This window comes from Aegilops tauschii, chromosome 1, assembly GCF_002575655.3.
Source record: "Aegilops tauschii subsp. strangulata cultivar AL8/78 chromosome 1, Aet v6.0, whole genome shotgun sequence".
Taxonomy (NCBI): Eukaryota; Viridiplantae; Streptophyta; class Magnoliopsida; order Poales; family Poaceae; genus Aegilops; species Aegilops tauschii.
In genome coordinates, this window is record NC_053035.3 from 40,491,465 (window position 1) to 40,514,474 (window position 23,010).

The 23,010-nt window shown below is 42.8% G+C and overlaps 1 pseudogene; it reads right to left on the minus strand.

Moving 5' to 3' along the window:
• Positions 1-3,033, minus strand: part of LOC109775569 (uncharacterized) — a 30,034-nt pseudogene extending 27,001 nt beyond the window's left edge.
• Positions 3,034-23,010: the final 19,977 nt, after the last annotated feature.

The window sequence follows — 23,010 nt, forward strand, 5'->3', positions numbered from 1 at the left end:
CCGCAATACGAGCACCATCGACAATCCTTAGCTATCAAGTATGACAACGATACCCATACACCGCCGAGAATCAAGTTCTATTATCCAACGGCCGGCGCCTACGTTCACTTTCTTAGTATAAGCACCACACCTTTGAATTTCTTTAGGGCATCATTCAATTTTTCATGAGACGCGTTATTCTGCTTGCACCTGTAGGACCAAACTTCTGGCAGTGAACATGTTACATGTGCTAAATTACATACCAGTGCACATATAGTTAAAATGCTTTAGTTTTGTCCTAAGTATTACTGTACTTCCTAGATACCACAGCCTACTATTTTACTTCTTGCATGCTATATTTATGATAATGGTGTTGTTCTGATGCCACCTGTTGGTTCCATCAGACTGCTTCATGTTCTCTATGCTTAATTACACATCAGCAAACTAGCATGTGGTTCCGCTGTTTTTGTTCGTTTTACCCTACATTTTCTGATGCTAGCTATTACATCACTGATAACCCACAAGTATAGGGGATCGTTTGTAGCCTTTTTTGATAAATAAGAGTGTCGAACCCAACGAGGAGCTAAAGGTAGAACAAGTATTCCCTCAAGTTCTATCGACCACTGATACAACTCTACGCACAGTTGACGTTCGCTTTACCGGAAACAAGCATTAAACTAGAAGTACTTTGTAGGTGTGATAGGTGTTGGGGAACGTAGTAATTTCAAAAAATTTCCTATGCACACACAAGATCATGGTGATGCATAGCAACGAGAGGGGAGAGTGTTGTCTACGTACCCTCGTAGACCGTAAACGGAAGCGTTTATGAACGCGTTTGATGTACTCGTACGTCTTCACGATCCGACCGATCCAAGTACCGAACGCACGGCACCTCCGAGTTCTGCACACGTTCAGCTCGATGACGTCCTCGCCTTCTTGATCCAGCAAGACGGGCGAAGTAGTAGATGAGTTCCGGCAGCACGATGGCGTGATGACGGTGTCGATGAAGAACAATTTCCGCAGGGCTTCGCCAAGCACTACAGAAACTATGACGGAGGATAAACTAGAGAGGACGGGGTTGCCAGCACACGGCTTGGTGTTTCTTGACGTGTCTCTGGTTCTAGCCCTGCCCCTCTATTTATATGTTGAGCCTTGGGGTCGAAACTTGGAGTAAAAGCCTCCACAAAGTCGATTTCACCCGAAAGGCAAGAGTCCTTCTCGGACTCCAGGGCCAGACGCCAGGGTTCCCGGCGTCTGGACCCAGACGCCAGGGACCCTGGCGTCTGGCCCCTGGATTCCGCAAAACTTCCTTTTGCGCTTTCCAAAACCTTGTGGGCTTTCCCCTTTGGCCCAAATAAAGTGTTCTCGTACCCAAACATTTCGGGAAACATCCGGAACCCCTTCCGCTGAATTCCGGAACCCTTCCGGTGACCAAACACTATTATTGCATATATCAAACTTTATCTCCGGACCATTCCGGAGTTCCTCGTCATGTCCGTGATCTCATCCGGAACTCCGAACAACATTCGGTCACCAACATACATAACTCATATGATACTATATCGTCAACGAACGTTAAGCGTGCGGACCCTACGGGTTCGAGAACTATGTAGACATGACCGAGACACCTCTCTGGTCAATAACCAATAGCGGAACCTGGATGCCCATATTGGCTCCTACATATTCTACGAAGATATTTATCGGTCGAACCGCATAACAACATACGTTGTTCCCTTTGTCATCGGTATGTTACTTGCCCAAGATTCGATCGTCGGTATCCTCATACCTAGCTCAATCTCGTTACCGGCAAGTCTCTTTACTCGTTCCGCAATGCATCATCCCGCAACTAACTCATTAGTCACATTGCTTGCAAGGCTTATAGTGATGTGCATTACCGAGAGGGCCCAGAGATACCTCTCCGACAATCGGAGTGACAAATCCTAATCTCGAAATACGCCAACTCAACAAGTACCTTCGGGGACACCTGTAGAGCACCTTTATAATCACCCAGTTATGTTGTGACGTTTGGTAGCACACAAAGTGTTCCTCCGGTAAACGGGAGTTGCATAATCTCATAGTCATAGGAACATGTATAAGTCATGAAGAAAGCAATAGCAACATACTAAACGATCAAGTGCTAAGCTAACTGAAAGGGTCAAGTCAATCACATCATTCCCTAATGATGTGATCCCGTTAATCAAATGACAACTCATGTCTATGGCTAGGAAACTTAACCATCTTTGATTCAACGAGCTAGTCAAGTACAGGCATACTAGTGACACTCTGTTTGTCTATGTATTCACACATGTACTAAGTTTCCGGTTAATACAATTCTAGCATGAATAATAAACATTTATCATGAAATAAGGAAATAAATAATAACTTTATTATTGCCTCTAGGGCATATTTCCTTCAGTCTCCCACTTGCACTAGAGTCAATAATCTAGGGGATAATTGATTTTATACCCCTAGTTGGGTCACACTCGGCAGGTTTTCCCCTAGTTCTCAAAAAACCTCGGTCTTGCCCAAGTGCGGTTGGTTCTCTTGTGCTTTTGCCCTTCCGTCTCAATTCCGTCCAGTCAAAGGTGTTTGACCGTTAGAGGGATATTTCTCTGGACTATTTTGCCCCTCCTTATAACTCCAGTAAAAATATGAAGAGAAAAAAACATGACATTTACAAGTGGGTCCCAACCACATTGTAAAGAAAAAATACCAAATAGAAAATTAGTCTCTCTCTCCTCTCTTACTCTCTCTGTTGCTGGGCAAACAACAACAGCGACGACAAGCAATTAACGTCGAAAAGTCAGGGCAGGCCGGCGAGTTGGTGAGCTGGGACAGGGGCGCGAGGAGGCGTTAGGCGAGGTTAACTGCAAGGGGCGGCGACGGATGTAGGAGAGGACCGAATCAGCATGGGGCATGCGGGCGCGGTGGAAAGACGGGCGGATCCCGCCGCGGGAGGCTCGGGATGGACCAGATACGATCGAGATGGAGGTCGGGGAGGCGCTGGCGACCGGCGGCGAGGTAGATGGCAGTTGTTTTCGTCCCGGGGCTCATGGCGCCATTGCCATGGTGGCTTGAACCTGCGGGAGAATGACAGCGCACTCAGACAGGAAGAAACAGAGGGGGAGGAAGGAGAAGGGCGACGCGGTCCTGCTGCTTTTCTCCGGTGGTGGTCCAGCGGTGCGGTGGCCTGGGCAGGCGCCAGATCAACCGGCGCAGCGTGCATCCTCTGCTGGTGGCGGCGCTATCTGGAGGGAGCGAGGGATTGGCGCTGGCGGCGACGTTGTCAGCAGTGCCATGGCAGCCATCCGTATTGGACTGCGACGCTTAGTGGCCGCGCTGGGCATGGCGGGGCCGGACACTCCCCCGACGGACCGGGCGTGAGCGGGGAACGGGGCGGTGCTGGATGTCAACGGTGACGAATTTCGGCAGGCGAGGTAGGATGGTCGGGGTCACGCAGATCCGGTGGTGGGGTCGACAGATCTGGCACGGCTGCTCGCGGTGGCGCTCAAAACGGACGGTGGCTGAGAACTACCAGGGCGGCGACGACCTCCTGTTTCTTGCAGAGAGGGAGAGGGGAGGCGGGCACGCAAAGAGAGAGAGAGAGAGAGGACGCATAAAGAGAGGAAGGGTAAAATGGTCCAGAAAAATGTCTAACTAACGGTCAAACGCCTTTGACCGGATGGAACTAGGACGGAAGGGCAAAAACATAAGGGGAACAAACGCACTTGGGCAAGACCATTTGTTTTTTGAAATTAGGGGCAAAACTGCCGAGTGGGACACAACTAAGGGCACCAAATTAATTATCCCATAATCTAGTTCACATCGCCATGTGATTTAACACCAATAGTTCACATCACCATGTGATTAACACCCATAGTTCACATCGTCATGTGACCAACACCCAAAGGGTTTACTAGAGTCAATAATCTAGTTCACATTGCTATGTGATTAACACCCAAAGAGTACTAAGATGTGATCATGTTTTGCTTGTGAGAGAAGTTTAGTCAACGGGTCTGCCACATTCAGATCCGTATGTATTTTGCAAATTTCTAGGTCAACAATGCTCTGCACGGTGCTACTCTAGCTAATTGCTCCCACTTTCAATATGTATCCAGATTGAGACTTAGAGTCATCTGGATCAGTGTCAAAACTTGCATCAACGTAACCCTTTACGACGAACCTTTTGTCACCTCCATAATCGAGAACATACCCTTATGCTACTAAGGATAATTTTGATCGCTGTCCAGTGATCTACTCCTAGATCACTATTGTACTTCTTTGCTAAACTCAGTGTAGGGTATACAATAGATCTGGTATACAGCATGGCATACTTTATAGAACCTATGGCTGAGGCATAGGGAATGACTTTCATTCTCTTTCTATCTTCTGCCGTGGTCGGTTTTTGAGTCTTACTCAATTTCACACCTTGTAACACAGGCAAGAACTCTTTCTTTGACTGTTCCATTTTGAACTACTTCAAAATCTTGTCAAGGTATGTACTCATTGAAAAAACTTATCAAGCGTCTCGATCTATTTCTATAGATCTTGATGCTCAATATGTAAGCAGCTTCACCGAGGTCTTTCTTTGAAAGAACTCCTTTCAAATACTCCTTTATGCTTTCCAGAAAATTCTACATTATTTCCGATCAACAATATGTCATTCACATATACTTATCAGAAATGCTGTAGTGCTCCCACTTACTTTCTTGTAAATACAGGCTTCACCGCAAGTCTGTATAAAACTATATGCTTTGATCAACTCATCAAAGCGTATATTCCAACTCTGAGATGCTTGCACCAGTCCATAGATGGATCGCTGGAGCTTGCACATTTTGTTAGCACCTTTAGGATCGACAAAACCTTCTGGTTGCATTATATACAACTCTTCTTTAAGAAATCCATTAAGGAATGTAGTTTCGACATCCATTTGCCAGATTTCATAAAATGTGGTAATTTGCTAATATGATTCGGACAGACTTAAGCATCGCTACGAGTGAGAAAATCTCATCGTAGTCAACACCTTGAACTTTGTCAAAAAACCTTTTTCGACAAGTCTAGCTTTGTAGATAGTAACACTACTATCAGCGTCCGTCTTCCTCTTGAAGATCCATTTATTTTCTTTGGCTTGCCGATCATCGGGCAAGTCAATCAAAGTCCACACTTTGTTCTCATACATGGATCCCATCTCAGATTTCATGGCCTCAAGCCATTTCGCGGAATCTGGGCTCATCATCGCTTCCTCATAGTTCGTAGGTTCATCATGGTCAAGTAACATGACCTCCAGAACAGGATTACCGTACCACTCTGGTGCGGATCTCACTCTGGTTGACCTACGAGGTTCGGTAGTAACTTGGTCTGAAGTTACATGATCATCATCATCAGCTTCCTCACTAATTGGTGTAGGAGTCACAGGAACAGATTTCTGTGATGAACTACTTTCCAATAAGGGAGCAGTTACAGTTGCCTCATCAAGTTCTACTTTCCTCCCACTCACTTCTTTCAAGACAAACTCCTTCTCTAGAAAGGATCCATTCTCAGCAACGAATATCTTGCCTTCGGATCTGTGATAGAAGGTGTACCCAACAGTTTCTTTTGGGTATCCTATGAAGATTTACTTCTCCGATTTGGGTTCGAGCTTATCATGTTGAAACTTTTTCACATAAGCATCGCAGTCCCAAACTTTAAGAAATGACAGCTTAGGTTTCTCGCCAAACCACAGTTCATACGGTGTCATCTCCACGGATTTAGATGGTGCCCTATTTAACGTGAATGTAGTTGTCTCTAATGCATAACCCCAAAACGATAGTGGTAAATCGGTAAGAAACATCATAGATTGCACTATATCCAATAAAGTACGGTTATGACATTCGGACACACCATTATGCTGTGGTGTTCCAGGTGGCATGAGTTTGTGAAACTATTCCACATTGTTTTAACTGAAGGCCAAACTCGTAACTCAAATATTTGTCTCCGCAATCAGATCGTAGAAACTTTATTTTCTTGTCACGATGATTTTCCACTTCACTCTGAAATTCTTTGAACTTTTCAAATGTTTCAGACTTATGTTTCCATCAAGTAGATATACCCATATCTGCTCAAATCATATGTGAAGGTCAGAAAATAACGATACCCGCCGCGAGCCTCAACACTCATCGGATCGCATACATCAGTATGCATTATTTCCAACAAGTCAGTTGCTTGCTCCATTGTTCCGAAGAACGGAGTCTTAGTCATCTTGCCCATGAGGCATGGTTCGCAAGCATCAAGTGATTCATAATCAAGTGATTCCAAAAGCCCATCAGCATGGAGTTTCTTCATGCGCTTTACACCAATATGACCTAAACGGCAGTGCCACAAATAAGTTGCACTATCATTATTAACTTTGCATCTTTTGGCTTCAATATTATGAATATGTGTATCACTACAATCGAGATCCAACAAACCATTTTCATTGGGTGTATGACCATAGAAGGTTTTATTCATGTAAACAGAACAACAATTATTCTCTAATTTAAATGAATAATCATTGCAATAAGCATGATCAAATCATATTCATGCTCAACGCAAACACCAAATAACATTTATTTAGGTTCAACACTAATCCCGAAAGTATAGGGAGTATGCGATGATGATCATATCAATCTTGGAACTGCTTCCAACACACATCGTCACTTCACCCTTAACTAGTTTCTGTTCATTCTCCAACTCCCGTTTCGAGTTACTACTCTTAGCAACTGAACTAGTATCAAATACCGCGGGGTTGCTATAAACACTAGTAAAGTACACATCAATAACATGTATATCAAATATACCTTTGTTCACTTTGCCATCCTTCTTATCCGCCAAGTATCTAGGGCAGTTCCACTTCCAGTGACCAGTCCTTTTGCAGTAGAAGCACTTAGTCTCAGGCTTAGGTCCAGACTTGGGCTTCTTCGCTTGAGCAGTAACTTGCTTGCCGTTCTTCTTGAAGTTCCCCTTCTTCCCTTTGCCCTTTTCTTGAAACTGGTGGTCTTGTCAACCATCAACACTTGATGCTTTTCTTTATTTCTACCTTCATCGATTTCAGCATCACGAAGAGCTTGGGAATCGTTTCCGTTATCCCTTGCATATTATAGTTCATCATGAAGTTCTAGTAACTTGGTGATAGTGACTAGAGAACTCTGTCAATCACTATCTTATCTGGAAGATTAACTCCCACTTGATTCAAGTGATTGTAGTACTCAGGCATTCTGAGCACATGCTCACTAGCTGAGCAATTCTCCTCCATCTTGTAGGCAAAGTGCTTGTCAAAGGTCTCATACCTTTCGACATGGGCATGAGTCTGAGATACTAATTTCAACTCTTGGAACATCTCATATGCTTTGTGGCGTTCAAAATGTCTTTGAAGCCCCGATTCTAAGCCGTAAAGCATGGTGCACTAAACTATCAAGTAGTCATCATATCGAGCTTGCCAAACGTTCATAACATCTGCATTTGCTCCTGCAATCGGTTTGTCACCTAGCGGTGCATCAAGGACATAATTCTTCTGTGCAACAATGAGGATAATCCTCAGATCACGGATCCAATCCGCATCATTGCTACTAACATTTTTCAACTTAGTTTTCTCTAGGAACATATCAAAAATAAAACACGGGAGCTAAACGCGAGCTATTGATCTACAACATAGATATGCAAATACTATCAGGACTAAGTTCATGATAAATTAAAGTTCAATTAATCAAATTATTAAAGAACTCCCACTTAGATAGACATCCCTCTAATCATCTAAGTGATCACGTGATCCATATCAACTAAACCATGTCCGATCATCACGTGAGATGGAGTAGTTTTCAATGGTGAACATCACTATGTTGATCATATCTACTATATGATTCACGCTCGACCTTTCGGTCTCTAGTGTTCCGAGGCCATATCTGCATATGCTAGGCTCGTCAAGTTTAACCTGAGTATTCCGCGTGTGCAAAACTGTCTTGCGCACGTTGTATTTGAACGTAGAGCTTATCACACCCAATCATCACGTGGTGTCTCAGCACGAAGAACTTTCGTAGCGGTGCATACTCAGGGAGAACACTTATACCTTGAAATTTAGTGAGAGATCATCTTATAATGCTACCGTCGATCTAAGCAAAATAAGATGCATAAAAGATAAACATCACATGCAATCAATATAAGTGATATGATATGGCCATCATCATCTTGTGCTTGTGATCTCCATCTCCAAAGCACTGTCATGATCACCATCATCACCGGCGCGACACCTTGATCTCCATCGTAGCATCATTGTCGTCTCGCCAACTATTGCTTCTACAACTATCGCTACCACTTAGTGATAAAGTAAAGCAATTACAGGGCGATTGCATTGCATACAATAAAGCGACAACCATATGGCTCCTGCCAGTTGCCGATAACTCGGTTACAAAACATGATCATCTCATATAATAAAATATAGCATCATGTCTTGACCATATCACATCACAACATGCCCTGCAAAAACAAGTTAGACGTCCTCTACTTTGTTGTTGCAAGTTTTACGTGGCTGCTATGAGCTGAGCAAGAACCGTTCTTACCTACGCATCAAAACCACAACGATAATTCGTCAAGTTAGTGCTGTTTTAACCTTCACAAGGACTGGGCGTAGCCACACTCGGTTCAACTAAAGTTGGAGAAACTGACACCCGCCAGCCACCTGTGTGCAAAGCACATCGGTAGAACCAATCTCGCGTAAGCGTACGCGTAATGTCGGTCCGGGCCGCTTCATCCAACAGTACCGCCGAACCAAAGTATGACATGCTGGTAAGCAGTATGACTTGTATCGCCCACAACTCACTTGTGTTCTACTCGTGCATATAACATCTACGCATAAACCTGGCTCGGATGCCACTGTTGGGAAACAAAGTAATTTCAAAACTTTTCCTACGCACAGACAAGATCATGGTCATGCATAGCAATAAGAAGGGAGAGTGTTGTCTACGTACCCTCGTAGACCGTAAACGGAAGCGTTTATCAACGCGGTTGGTGTAGTCGTATGTCTTCACGATCCGACCGATCCAAGTACCGAACGCACGGCACCTCCGAGTTCTGCACAGGTTCAGCTCGATGACGTCCTTGCCTTCTTGATCCAGCAAGACGGGCAAAGTAGTAGATGAGTTCCGGTAGCACGACGGCGTGATGACGGTGTTGATGAAGAACAATTTCCGCAGGGCTTCGCCAAGCACTACAGAAACTATGACGGAGGATAAACTAGAGGGAACGGGGTTGCCGGCACACGGCTTGGTGTTTCTTGATGTGTCTCTGGTGCTAGCCCTGCCCCTCTATTTATATGTTGAGCCTTGGGGTCGAAACTTGGAGTAAAAGCCTCCACAAAGTCGGTTTCACCCGAAAGGCAAGAGTCCTTCTCGGACTCCAGGGCCAGATGCCAGGGTTCTCAGCATCTGGACCCTGGCGTCTGGCCCCTGGATTCCGCAAAACTTCCTTTTGTGCTTTCCAAAACCTTGTGGGCTTTCCCCTTTGGCCCAAATAAAGTGTTCTCGTACCCAAACATTTTGGGAAACATCCGGAACCCCTTCCGGTGAATTCCAGAACCCTTCCGGTGACCAAACACTATTATCCCATATATCAAACTTTATCTCCAGACCATTCCGGAGTTCCTCGTCATGTCCGTGATCTCATCCGGAACTCCGAACAACATTCGGTCACCAACATACATAACTCATATAATACTATATCGTCAATGAACGTTAAGCGTGCGGACCCTACGGGTTCGAGAACTATGTAGACATGACCGAGACACCTCTCTGGTCAATAACCAATAGCGGAACCTGGATGCCCATATTGGCTCCTACATATTCTACGAAGATATTTATCGGTCGAACCGCATAACAACATACGTTGTTCCCTCTGTCATCGGTATGTTACTTGCCCGAGATTCGATCGTCGGTATCCTCATACCTAGCTCAATCTCATTACCGGCAAGTCTCTTTACTCGTTCCGTAATGCATCATCCCACAACTAACTCATTAGTCACATTGCTTGCAAGGCTTATAGTGATGTGCATTACCGAGAGGGCCCAGAGATACCTCTCCGACAATCGGAGTGACAAATCCTAATCTCGAAATACGCCAACTCAACAAGTACCTTCGGGGACACCTGTAGAGCACCTTTATAATCACCCAGTTACGTTGTGACGTTTGGTAGCACAAAAAGTGTTCCTCCGGTAAACGGGAGTTGCATAATCTCATAGTCATAGGAACATGTATAACTCATGAAGAAAGCAATAGCAACATACTAAATGATCAAGTGCTAAGCTAACGGAAAGGGTCAAGTTAATCACATCATTCTCTAATGATGTGATCCCGTTAATCAAATGACAACTCATGTCTATGGCTAGGAAACTTAACCATCTGTGATTCAACGAGCTAGTCAAGTAGAGGCATACTAGTGACACTCTGTTTGTCTATGTATTCACACATGTACTAAGTTTCCGGTTAATACAATTCTAGCATGAATAATAAACATTTATCATGAAATAAGGAAATAAATAATAACTTTATTATTGCCTCTAGGGCATATTTCCTTCAATAGGATAGGTTTGCAAGATAATAAAGAGCACGTAAATAAAATCTAGGGGATGTTTAGAAATAGACACAACTTAGTTAGTTTTAGTAGAGAGCTTTTGTCAACAACAAAGTTATTTGTCCCTAGGCAATCGATAACAAGTACCGGTAATCATTCTTGCAATTTTATATCAGGGAGAGGCATGAGCTAACATACTTTCTCTACTTGGATCATATGCACTTATGATTGGACCCCTAGCAAGCATCCGCAACTACTAAAGATCATTAAGGTCGTGAAACCCAACCATAGCATTAAGTATCAAGTCCTCGTTACTCCCATACGCAACAACCCACCTACTCGGGTTTAAGCTCTGTCACTCTCGCAACCCACCATAGGCAAATTATGAACATATTGCAACACCCTACGGCGAGGGCCCCTCATGTTTGTGCGAGAACCGAGGGCACCATAGGACAGCACCATAAATAAAATTTACAATCATACCAACCAAGATCACGATTAACCCATAGGACAAAACGGATCTACTCAAACATCATAGGATAACCATAGATCATTGGGAAATAATATATGGAGTTGACCACCATGTTTAAGTAGAGAATACAGCTGGGAGAAGTGGTGTTACACCGCTGCATAGAGGGGAGAAAGTTGGTATTGACGGTAGCAAGATTGTTGATGTAGATCGTCGTCCCGATCGTTGCCCCGGTGGCACTCCGGTGCCACCGGAAGCGAGGGGGAGAGAGCCTTCCTACTTCTTCTTCTTCCTTGGCCTCCCCCTAGATGGGGAGGAGAATTCCCCCTCTGGTCCTTGGTCTCCATGGCGGCGGAGGGTCAGGAGCCCCTCCGGGATTGGATCTCCCTCTCTGTTCTCTTCTATTTCGCGTTCTCCAGATCTGGTCGTTCACCGTTTCTTAAATTCCCGGAGATCCGTAACTCCGATTGCGCTGAAATTTTTACACGATTTTTTTCCATAAATTATCTTTTTTTTGCCAGAAGAAGGGCCCCAACCGACCTTCGAGGAGGGCACAAGACACCTGGGCGCGCCAGGGGGTGCCTGGCATGCCTTGGTGGGTTGTGGGCTCTATGGGCCCCCGTTTGCGTTGATTCCACCTCCCAAAAATCACATAAATTCCAAAATAAATCTTCGTAAATTTTTATCGCGTTTGGAGTTCGTTTGATATGGATTTTCTGCGATACAAAAAACATGCAACAAACAGGAACTGTCACTAGGCACTGGATCAATAGGTTAGTCCAATAAATCATATAAAAAGTTGCCAAACATATGTGAAAGTTGTATAATATTGGCATGAAACAATCAAAAATTATAGATACGACGGAGACGTATCAGCATCCCCAAGCTTAATTCCTGCTCGTCCTCGAGCAGGTAAATGATAAAAAAGATAATTTTTGATGTGGAATGCTACCTAGCATAAACTTGATCATATATCTAATCATGGCATGAATATTAAGACATAAGTGATTCAAAGCAATAGTCTATAATTTGACATAAAGACATCAATACTCAGGCATCCCAACAAACAATCATGTCTTTCAAAATATCAACGCTAAAGAAAGTTATCCCTACAAAATCATATAGTCTTGTCATGCTCTGTCTTCTTAACACAAAGTATTTATCATGCACAACCCCGATGACAAGCCGAGCAATTGGTTCATACTTTTTAACACGCTTTAGATTTTTCAACCCTCACGCAATACATGAGCGCAAGCCATGGATATAGCACCACGGGTGGAATAGAGTATGATGATAGGGGTAAACATAAAGAAGACAAAAAAGTAAGAAAGTCTCACATCGACGCAGCTAACCAATGGGCTATGGAGATGCCCATCAATTGATATCAACGTGAGGAGTAGGGATTGCCATGCAACGAATGCACTAAGAGCTATAAGTGTATGAAAGCTCAATATGAAACTAAGTGGGTGTGCATCTAATCCTATAATGAAAAATTCCCACTAATATATGAAAGTGACAAAATAGGAGGCTCTCCATATGAAAAACATGGTGCTACTTTGAAGCACAAGTGTGGTAAAGGATACTAACAATGCCCCTTCTCTCTTTGTTTATTTTTTTCTTTTTCTTTTTTTTTCCTTTTCCTTTTTCTCTCATTGTCCGGAGTCTCATCCCGACTTGTGGGGGAATCATAGTCTCCATCATCCTTTTCTCACTGGGGCATTGCTCTAAAAATGAATAATGATGATCATCACACTTCTATTTACTTATAACTGAAAAGAAATAAAAATTACAACTCGATACGTATGACAAAATATGACTCTATATGAATGCCTCTGGCAATGTACCAGGATGTGCAATGATCTAGCATAACATGTATGAAAAATGATGAACGGTGGCTGAGCCACAACTACTATGTCAGCTGTATGATCATGCAAAGCAATATGACAATGAATGCTCAAGTCATCAAATGGAAGCGGTAGAAGTTGCATGGCAATATATCTCGGAATGGCCATGGAAAAGCCATAATAGGTAGGTATGGTGGCTGTTTTGAGGAAGATATAATAAGGCTCATGTGTGATAGAGCGTATCATATCACGGGGTTTGGATGCACCTGCGAAGTTTGCACTGACTCTCGAGGTGAGAAAGGGCAATGCACGGTACCGTAGAGGCTAGCAAATTGCGGAAAGGTAAGAGTGCGTATAATCCATGGACTCACATTAGTCATGAAGAACTCATATACTTATTGCAAAAGTTTATTAGCCCTCGAAGAAAAGTACTACTATGCATGCCCCTAGGGGGATAGATTGGTAGGAAAAGACCATCGCTCGTCCCCGACCGCCACTCATAAGGAAGACAATCAATAATAAATCATGCTCCAACTTCATAGCATAACGAGAGACTATACGTGCATGCTTTGGGAATCACAAACCTTAACACCAATATTCTTACTAACCACAACCGTTTACTAGTACCTCCCACATTTTCCATCTCTATATCGCAAAACTATTGCAAGGAATCAAACATATCATATTCAGTGATCCATAAGTTTTATGTAGGATTTTATGACTAACCATGCAATTGACCAATTCCTTTTGAATCTCTAAATAGATATAAGTGAAGCATGAGAGTTTAATTCTTTCTACAAAAGATGGTTTTCTAGTATATATAAGTGAAGCAAAATAGCATTCTACAAACAACGGTTTTCTATAGGAAGAGAAACAGGCAATCCAAACATCAAATGATATAAGTGAAGAACATGAAGCATTCTATAAAGTCATACTCAAAAGATATAAGTGAAGTGCAATGAGCATTCTATAAATCGACCATGGACTATCTCATACCAGCATGGTGCATAAAATAAAAATGAAAAATAAATGCAAAAGACGCTCCAAGATTTGCACATATCGCATGAACGAAACGAATCCAAAAACATACCGATACTTGTTGAAGAAAGATGGGATGCCTTCCGGGGCATCCCCAAGCTTAGACGCTTGAGTCTCCTTGAATATTTACTTGGGGTGCCTTGGGCATCCCCAAGCTTGAGCTGTTGCCTCTCCTCCTTCTCCTCACATCGAGACCTCCTCGATCTTCGAACACTTCATCCTCACAAAACTTAACCGAATTTTTAGTGGCGGGTTTAGTGAATATGGCAATGAAATCCCATCATGTACTGCTGTAACATTATTGTATAATTGTAAACAAACATTACCCACTGTATGCTATCACAATTCTATGGCCCCAAGTGAAGGAGGCTTCAACAAGAATTCAGACATACACAAATAATGAAGCTATAACAACAATCTGTGAAAACAGGACAGTCTGTAAAGATTCGAACATCCACCATACTTCTGTAACTCTAAAAATTCCAAAAAATTAGGAAGAAATAAAAAATTTGTATAGAAAGACTGTGCAAAAAGTTTCAGAATTTTATGGCGTTCCAGTTAATTTAAACAATTGTATTTCTGGGAACAAAAATTTCTGTTTTTGCACCGCGCAAACCAACAAACAATCTAATCATCCTAAAGGCAAATCTTGGCACATTATTTTTATAATACAATGGAATTGTACAAGGGGATAATTATTTTTGTGAGAATCTCCATGAAAAATTCTACATTGTTTCCATGAGCATGAACACAAGCGTTCAAGGTCGACCCTCACTTCTCCAATGCATAACCTCCAATCGCTTCTCTTTTGTGAAGAAGTTTTTAAGTTCCCCTCTATATTTTTTTGTTTTTTAAACTTTATAAAAGCACTCAACAGAAATAAATGACTCTCTAAAACTTCCGGGTTGTCTCCTCGGCATCGCTTTCTTTAAAGCCATTAAGCTAGGCATAAAGTGCTCAAGTAATGGATCCACCCGGATCCCAAGGTATATCAAAGCCAATTTGAATCAACAATGATTTACCATTTAGTAGTGAGCACAAAGAAACATATATCAATCAATGACGAAGTTTAACTCTCTTCCTATGCATCGACATGTCATACAAGAACAATTCATGCACATCAAGTAAAGGCCAATACATAGCATAAGCAGTTTCTTGCAATTTTATCGTGTTGGAAACATAGAGAGGTGGAGATATAGTTCCTCTCTCATAATAATTGCAAGTAGGAGCAGCAAGCACATGCATATTATATTCATCAAAATCATCATGTGCAACGGTAAAAGGCAACTCGTCAATATAATCCTTAACAAGAGCAAACTTCTCCGATATAGTGTAGTTGGGAGAATTCAAAAAGATAATAAGACTATCATGTGTGGGTGCACTAGCAAAAATGTCATTCTTAACATAAGGAACTATAGAAAGTTCATCTCCATAAGCATAATTCATATTGGCATCTTGGCCACAAGCATAACAAGCATCAAGTTCATCAAAAAGGGATATTTCAAATGAATCAACGGGATCATAGAAATTATCATAGCATTCATCCTTCGGTAAGAACGAAGGGGCATTAAATAATGTATGAGTTGAAGTGTTACTCTCATTAGAATGTGGGCATGGGTAGCTAATCCGCTCTTCCTCCGTTTGTTCTTCGCTCTCCTCCTCATCTTTTTCATCCAATGAGCTCGCAATTTCATTAATTTCTTCTTCCATAGACTCCTGCAAAATATTAGTCTCTTCTTGGACAACAGAGTTATTTTCAATAAATACATCAATATCATAATTGTATTTATAATTATCATAGCAATATTTAAGGATAGCAAGATTTTCAGGTCTATAAACTGAATCATCAAAATCTTCAAACTTTTTAAACAAAGATTCAATTTCATAAGCACCCTTAAAAGCAACAAATTCTTCTATTCGTTCCACATCATAGTAATCATATATACCTTTAGCATAAGAAGCCAAGGTTTCATTATCATTAAATTCGCAAGAATAGGGAAGGTGTGGAACCTCAATCTAAGAGCAACAAGTATAATCATATCTCAAGCATAGATTCCAAGCATACCATTGCAACATTTCAATTTGATCCCATAAATGTTTTCCCTTTGAGTCAAGCGATAATCCCTAAAGTATTCACGTTGATCCAACGTTACTCCCATTATCAAGTTGAACGGGGTTTTCTCAGGGTTATCAAAGTAGTGCGTAACATTTTTCACATAATGAGCATCGAGGGTTTTAGGAGGTTTCCCATCTCCATGAGTAGCAAGTACAACTATTTTTTGGTGTTTCGTGTTCCATATCCATAACTAAAGATAGAGAACAAGTTAGAACAGGAAATAGAACTACTTGGTGATAAAGCAAACAAGCACACACGAGAATATTCACCCCACGCTATTGCTCCCCGGCAACGGCGCCAGAAAAAGGTCTTGATAACCCACAAGTATAGGGGATCGTTTGTAGCCTTTTTGATAAATAAGAGTGTCGAACCCAACGAGGTGCTAAAGGTAGAACAAATATTCCCTCAAGTTCTATCGACCACAGATACAACTCTACGCACACTTGACGTTCGCTTTACTGGAAACAAGTATGAAACTAGAAGTACTTTGTAGGTGTGATAGGATAGGTTTGCAAGATAATAAAGAGCACGTAAATAAAATCTAGGGGCTGTTTAGAAAAAGACACAACTTAGTTAGTTTTAGTAGAGAGCTTTTGTCAACAATAAAGTTATTTGTCCCTAGGTAATCGATAACAAGTACCAGTAATCATTTTTGCAATTTTATATGAGGGAGAGGCATGAGCTAACATAATTTCTCTACTTGGATCATATGCACTTATGATTGGACCCCTAGCAAGCATCCGCAACTACTAAAGATCATTAAGGTCATGAAACCCAACCATAGCATTAAGTATCAAGTCCTCTTTACTCCCATACGCAACAACCCACCTACTCAGGTTTAAGCCTCTGTCACTCTCGCAACCCACCATAGGAAAATCATGAAATATTGCAACACCCTACAACGAGGGCCCTCACGTTTGCGCGAGAACGGAGGGCACTGTAGGACAGCACCATAAATAAAATATACAATCATACCAACCAAGATCACGATTAACCCATAGGACAAAACGGATCTACTCAAACATCATAGGATAACCATAGATCATTGGGAAATAATATATGGAGTTGAGCACCATGTTTAAGTAGATAATACAGCGGGGAGAAGAGGTGTTACACCACTGCATAGAGGGGGGATAAAGTTGGTGTTGACGGTAGCAAGATTGTTGATGTAGATCGTCGTCCCGATGGTTGCCCCGGTGGCACTCCGGTGCCACTGGAAGCGAGGGGGAGAGAGCCCCCTGATGACCCACAAGTATAGGGGGTCAATTTTAGCTCTTTTAGATAAGTAAGAGTGTTGAACCCAACGAGGAGCAGAAGGAAATGACAAGTAGTTTTCAGTAAGGCAATGTCTGCAAGTGTTGAAATTGTAAGTAGCGAGTAGTTTGATAGCAAGGTAATTTGTAACGAGCAAGTAACGATAATTGTAACAAGTATGCAGCAAGGTAGCCCAATCCTTTTGAGGCAAAGGACAGGAAAAAACGGTCTCTTATAATACTCAAAGTGTTCTTGAGGGTACACGGGAATTTCATCTAGTCACTTTCATCATGTTGGTTTGATTTGCGTTCGCTACTTTGATAATTTGATATGTGGGTCGATCGGTGCTTAGGTGGTGTTCTTACTTGAACAAATCTCCTACTTATGATTAACCCTCCCACAAGCATCTGCAACTACGCGAAAAGTATTAAGAATAAATTCTAACCATAGCATTAAACTCTAGGATCCAATCGGCCCCTTACGGAATAGTGCATAAACTGGGGTTTATGTTTCTGTCACTCTCGCAACCCACCATCTATTTACTATTCCACAATGCATTCCCTTAGGCCCAAATATGGTGAAGTTTCATGTAGTCGACATTCACATGACACCACTAAGGGAATCAAAACATACATACCATCAAAATATCGAACACATATCAAATTCACATGATTACTTGCAACATGATTTATCCCGTGACCTCAAGAACGAAAGTAACTACTCACAAATAATAAACATGCTCATGATCAGAGGGGTATTAATATGCATAATGGATCTGAACATATAATCTTCCACCAATTAAACCATATAGTAACCAACTACAAGATGTAATTAACACTACTAGTCACCCCCTAGCAACAATCTATAGTTCTGGTAACAAGATTGAATACAAGAGATGAACTAGGGTTTGAGATGAGATGGTGCTGGTGAAGATGTTGATGGAGATTTCCCTACCCAAGATGGGAGAGTTGTTGGTGATGATGATGACGATGATTTCCCCCTCCGGGAGGGAAGTTCCCCCGGCAGAATCGCTCAACCGGAGGGCAAAAGTGCTCCTGCCCAAGTTCCGCCTCGAGACGGCGGTGCTCCGTCCCGAAAGTCTTCTCCCTACTTTTTCTAGGTCAAAATGACTTATATACCAGAAGATGGGCACCGGAGGTGGGCCGAGGAGGCCACAACCCACCAGGGCGCGCCAGGGGGGCCTGGCACGCCCAGGTGGGTTGTGCCCACCTGGTGGGCCCCCTCTGGTATTTATTGGCTCCAGTATTTCTTAAATAATCCATAAAAATTCTCCGTAAAGTTTCAGCTCATTTGGAGTTGTGCAGAATAGGTGGCCTGATGTAGCTTTTTTAGGTCCAGATTTCCAGCTGCCAGAATTCTCCCTCTTGGTGTGTACCTTGCAAATTATGAGAGAAAAGGCATTAGAATTACTCCAAAAAGCATTATTATGGATAAAAACATTGTAAATAACAGTAAGAAAACATGATGCAAAATGGACGTGTCAACTCCCCCAAGCTTAGACCTCGCTTGTCCTCAAGCGAAAACCGAAATCGAAAAACATGTCCACATGCTTTGACAGAGATGTGTCGATGAAAATAAAATACGGACATAGAAGCATCATGTTAATTATTATAAAAGCAAAAAATTTAAACATAGTACTTTTATCATAGAACTTTTATCATACACCTCCCATGAATAAGTAATAGTTCATCACACAATCGAAGTATAAAGCAAAAACTCTATTAGAAACCAACAAACTATGTTCTCAGTCAACTTTGCAACTACAATTCATCATCTTTTCAGGAAGGGTCACGTGTCAGAGCCTTTAGGCAAGTCTACATACTCAACCATCATATAGTCTTCTATGATTGCTAACACTCACCTTGTACACATGAGCAAAACGTTTCAGCCGGACACATAGAAAGATAGGGGCTTATAGTTTCGCCTCCCAACATACTCACCTCAAGGGTGATGTCAACAATAATGACCCATGCTATCTATATTCATGTGGACATATGTGCCTAGATCTTTCCTCACCACATGATGCTTGCCAAAAGAGAAAAATAGAAGGAATAGAAGGAAAACTTTGACTCTTTGCATAAAAGTATATACATAAAAGTAAAAGATAGACCCTTCGTAGAGTGAAGCAGATGTTGCCATGCGCTTATTTGTTTGCATGCTCAACCCCTTACTGCAAAAGAATGTCATGTTACATTGCCCTTAAGATGACAACCTTTATTATGCAGTCTGTCGCTTTTATTCTTTGTCATCCAAGTTCGTGCAATGCTCAATTTTCTCTTACACTAAAAGATCTCACATATTTTAGAAGCAATTTTTATTGCCTTTTTGCACCGATTACAACTTACTTGAGGGATCTTGTTCAATCCCTAGGTAGGTATCGTGGACACTTGAAAAAGATTTGGGTTTAAGGGTTTTTGGATGCACAAGTAGTATCTCTACTTAGTGCGGAATTTTTGGCTAGCAAATATAGGGGGCAAGCATCACATGTTAAAGGATCTATGACAATATGACTTCTATGTGAATATAAACATACATAAACCATTACGCAGTCTTCCTTGTCCAACGTCAACAATTTTGGCATATAATATTTTGATGAGGGCTCACAATCACAAAAGATTTCTAGGATAGTATATTTATATGTGAATCTTCCCTTCCCTTATTAATTCTTTCATGAGTTGCATCACTGACCAATGCTATGTTTGTCAATCTCTAATAAAATTTTCTTACTTATACTTTTCCTTATGTGGTGCTATCACCTACCATAGGATTAGTATATGGTCTTATTGATTTATTTCCTTTCTTTTGTTTTCTTTCTTTCTCTTTCTCTTTTCTTTATTTGCAACATGAAAGTAAAGAAAGTAAAAACTCAAACTAACTTTATTATATAACTTGCACACGATAACAATGATAGATTACTAAGCAAACTCTTAAAAAAAGATCAAACTAAACTTTATTCATCTAAGCAAAAGATTGAACTAAGATAAGTAAAAGCAAAAAGATAGTGGGATGATACGATACCGGGGCACCTCCCCTGTGACGCCCCAAGACCGACGCTCTAGACGCCTTCCATGTTTTTTGTTATCGTCATGTGTATTTATTTGTTTGCTACATTCATCATGTCATCATTTGCATTGCATTGGTAGTCCGCTGCCATCATTTTCATAAAACTTGCATCCGCTCGTAGTTGTCGCTTCTTGTCTCTGTTGACCTCCTCTCAGATCAACCGGACCGCTCTCTTCTCTGAACCCATCAAAACCCGTTGTCTCCGTTGACCTTTGGTGAGACCCCTTTATCTTTGTCGACCTCGACCCCTTTATCTTTGTCGACCTCTCTCAGACCCCCTCGCGTGTGCGTCCGAAAACTTCCCCGAACCCAAACAGGGCTGTCGTGACCAATGGGTCCGGATCATCCTCAAACATCCCTAAAATATCTCCGGTTTCTTCTTTGACTCTCCTAGCCTAATTATCTCGACTGCCCGTTTTCGATCGAACAATCCAAACCCTCTCCTCATCTGTTATATAAGCAGTCAAACCCTAGTCCGAGGAGCCGTCACATCCATTCCATCCGTCCCATCCGCCGCCACCTCCTCGTTTTCCTCTCCTGCCCGATCCAACCAGCAGCCTCCGACCATCTGCCTTGATTTCCGCCGCCACTTAACCAGTGCATCCCTCCCGATCCACCTGCCACAACACCTGCACCCTCCTCCCTCTTCGAGCCCGAGGCCATGCCTCCTCTGCTCGATATCCACCGCAAGCCGCAGCCGCGCCTCCTGCTCCCTCCTCGATCCAGATCGAGAGGGGTTCGATCCCCAGCCTCCCCGTCCTCCTCCTTACCTCGTCGCTGGTGAGCGTCATCGTCGGACCAAGCCGGCCAGGCCAGTACCCCGTCGTCCCGCTGCCTTCCTTCTCCTTCCCACGAGCTCCCTCCTGTCTCTCAAATCTCCCTCATCTCTGCAGGAGCTCGTCAACCGCGCCCCTGCTTAGCCTCGAACAGTTGTATCTTTGTCCCGCTCCTCTGCTTCAACAGCCAGGCACCCGAGGCTACGCGCCCCTCCCCTCGTGCAACACCTCACCGCCGTCCAGAGCCTCCTCGCACCGTCGCCGTCCGGCAAGTAACCAGACTAGGACCCCTCGCCCGCTGGCCACCTCTCCGACCAGGAGCTCCTGCTGATGCCTCCTGCTGATGTCATGGCTCCTAGACCTAAATTCTCTTGCCCGCGCCAAGTTCCAGCCGCGCCAGGCCGCCCCTACATCCTCTGCTTCCAGCCGCGCCACCGCCCGTCTTCTTCGTACACGGCGAGCACTGCTGCTATGCTGCTCGCCTGCGCCAAGTCCCTCTGGCCAATCTGCCAAGTCTGGCGCCACCGTCCTATGCCTCGCCCGTGCGCCGACGTCTTCTGCTTCGCCCTCCTGCCATGTCCCGCCGCGAGCTGCTGCCGCTGAGCCTCTGCATCGGGCCGCTGCGTCCCTCTGTTCGTCTCGAGCCAGGGCGTTGACCGCGTCGCTGCCCAAGCCGCCTGCTGCTTCCGCCAAGGCCCAGCTCCCTGGAGCCCAATGTGAGCAGCCACCAGCCCCTCCAGATTCGGCCTTTAGACCTTTTTTCCCGTGTTGCGATTTTAGGATTATCCAGAGAACGCCAGTTTTGCAGAAAAACCCTTGCTGTTCATGCATTTAATAACCAAATAACCATGCACCATATGTTAAAACTTCAAATATGAAAAGTGCTTAGAATTTCATCTAGTTTCATATTTTTCAACTCTCATCCATGTTTAAAATTTTTAAACTTGCTGTTTGTTTAATTTTGCATAAATGCCATGCTAAAATGATTTATTTCATAACTAATTAACGGTAGCTCCGAATTTAATAAACTTTATATGTAAATGGGGTGGAAAAATGCATAGATAAACTTGGTGCACTTTTTTTTTTACTATTTAACAACATTAAAATATGGTTTATGGCAGAACAGTAGCAAATTCATAATATGCACATGGGGATTTTCCAGAATTGTTGTTCGTTGTTCCGGCCTCATTTAAACTTGCCTAGATAGGTAGTTTTCATATGCTTCACCCCTTGCCATGTTTAATAACATTTAATATTGTTGGGTACATAAACGAGAGAGAACTAAATAATTGATGTGGTGTTTCGTCAATATGCAACTTGTTGCATATTGAGCTCTACTTAATTTGTAGTTTTGTTTGTGCACTTTGCCATGCCATGCCTCATTAAACCGGACATGCATCATGCTTGATTGTGCATCATGCCATGTTTATGTGATGGTTGTTTACCATGTTGTTTGCTTCTTTCTGGCTGCGCTTCTCCTTGATAGTTCCGGTTACGTTGTGATTGTGAGGATCCATTTGACTACGCCCGTTCATCTTCTTCATGGACTCGTTCTTCTTCCTAGCGGGATTTCAGGCAAGATGACCATTACCCCCGATATCACTTCTATCTTTGCTTGCTACTTGATCGTTCTATCGCTATGTCGCGCTACCTACCGCTTGTTTATCAAGCCTCCCATATTGCCATGTCAAGCCTCTAACCCACCTTCCTAGCAAACCGTTGATTGGCTATGTTACCGCTTTTGCTTAGCCCCTCTTATAGCGTTGCTAGTTGCAGGAGCGGTGCAAGTTGTTCCATGTTGGAACATGGATATGTTGGGATATCAAAATATTATCTTATGTTTAATTAATGCACCTATATACTTGGCAAAGGGTG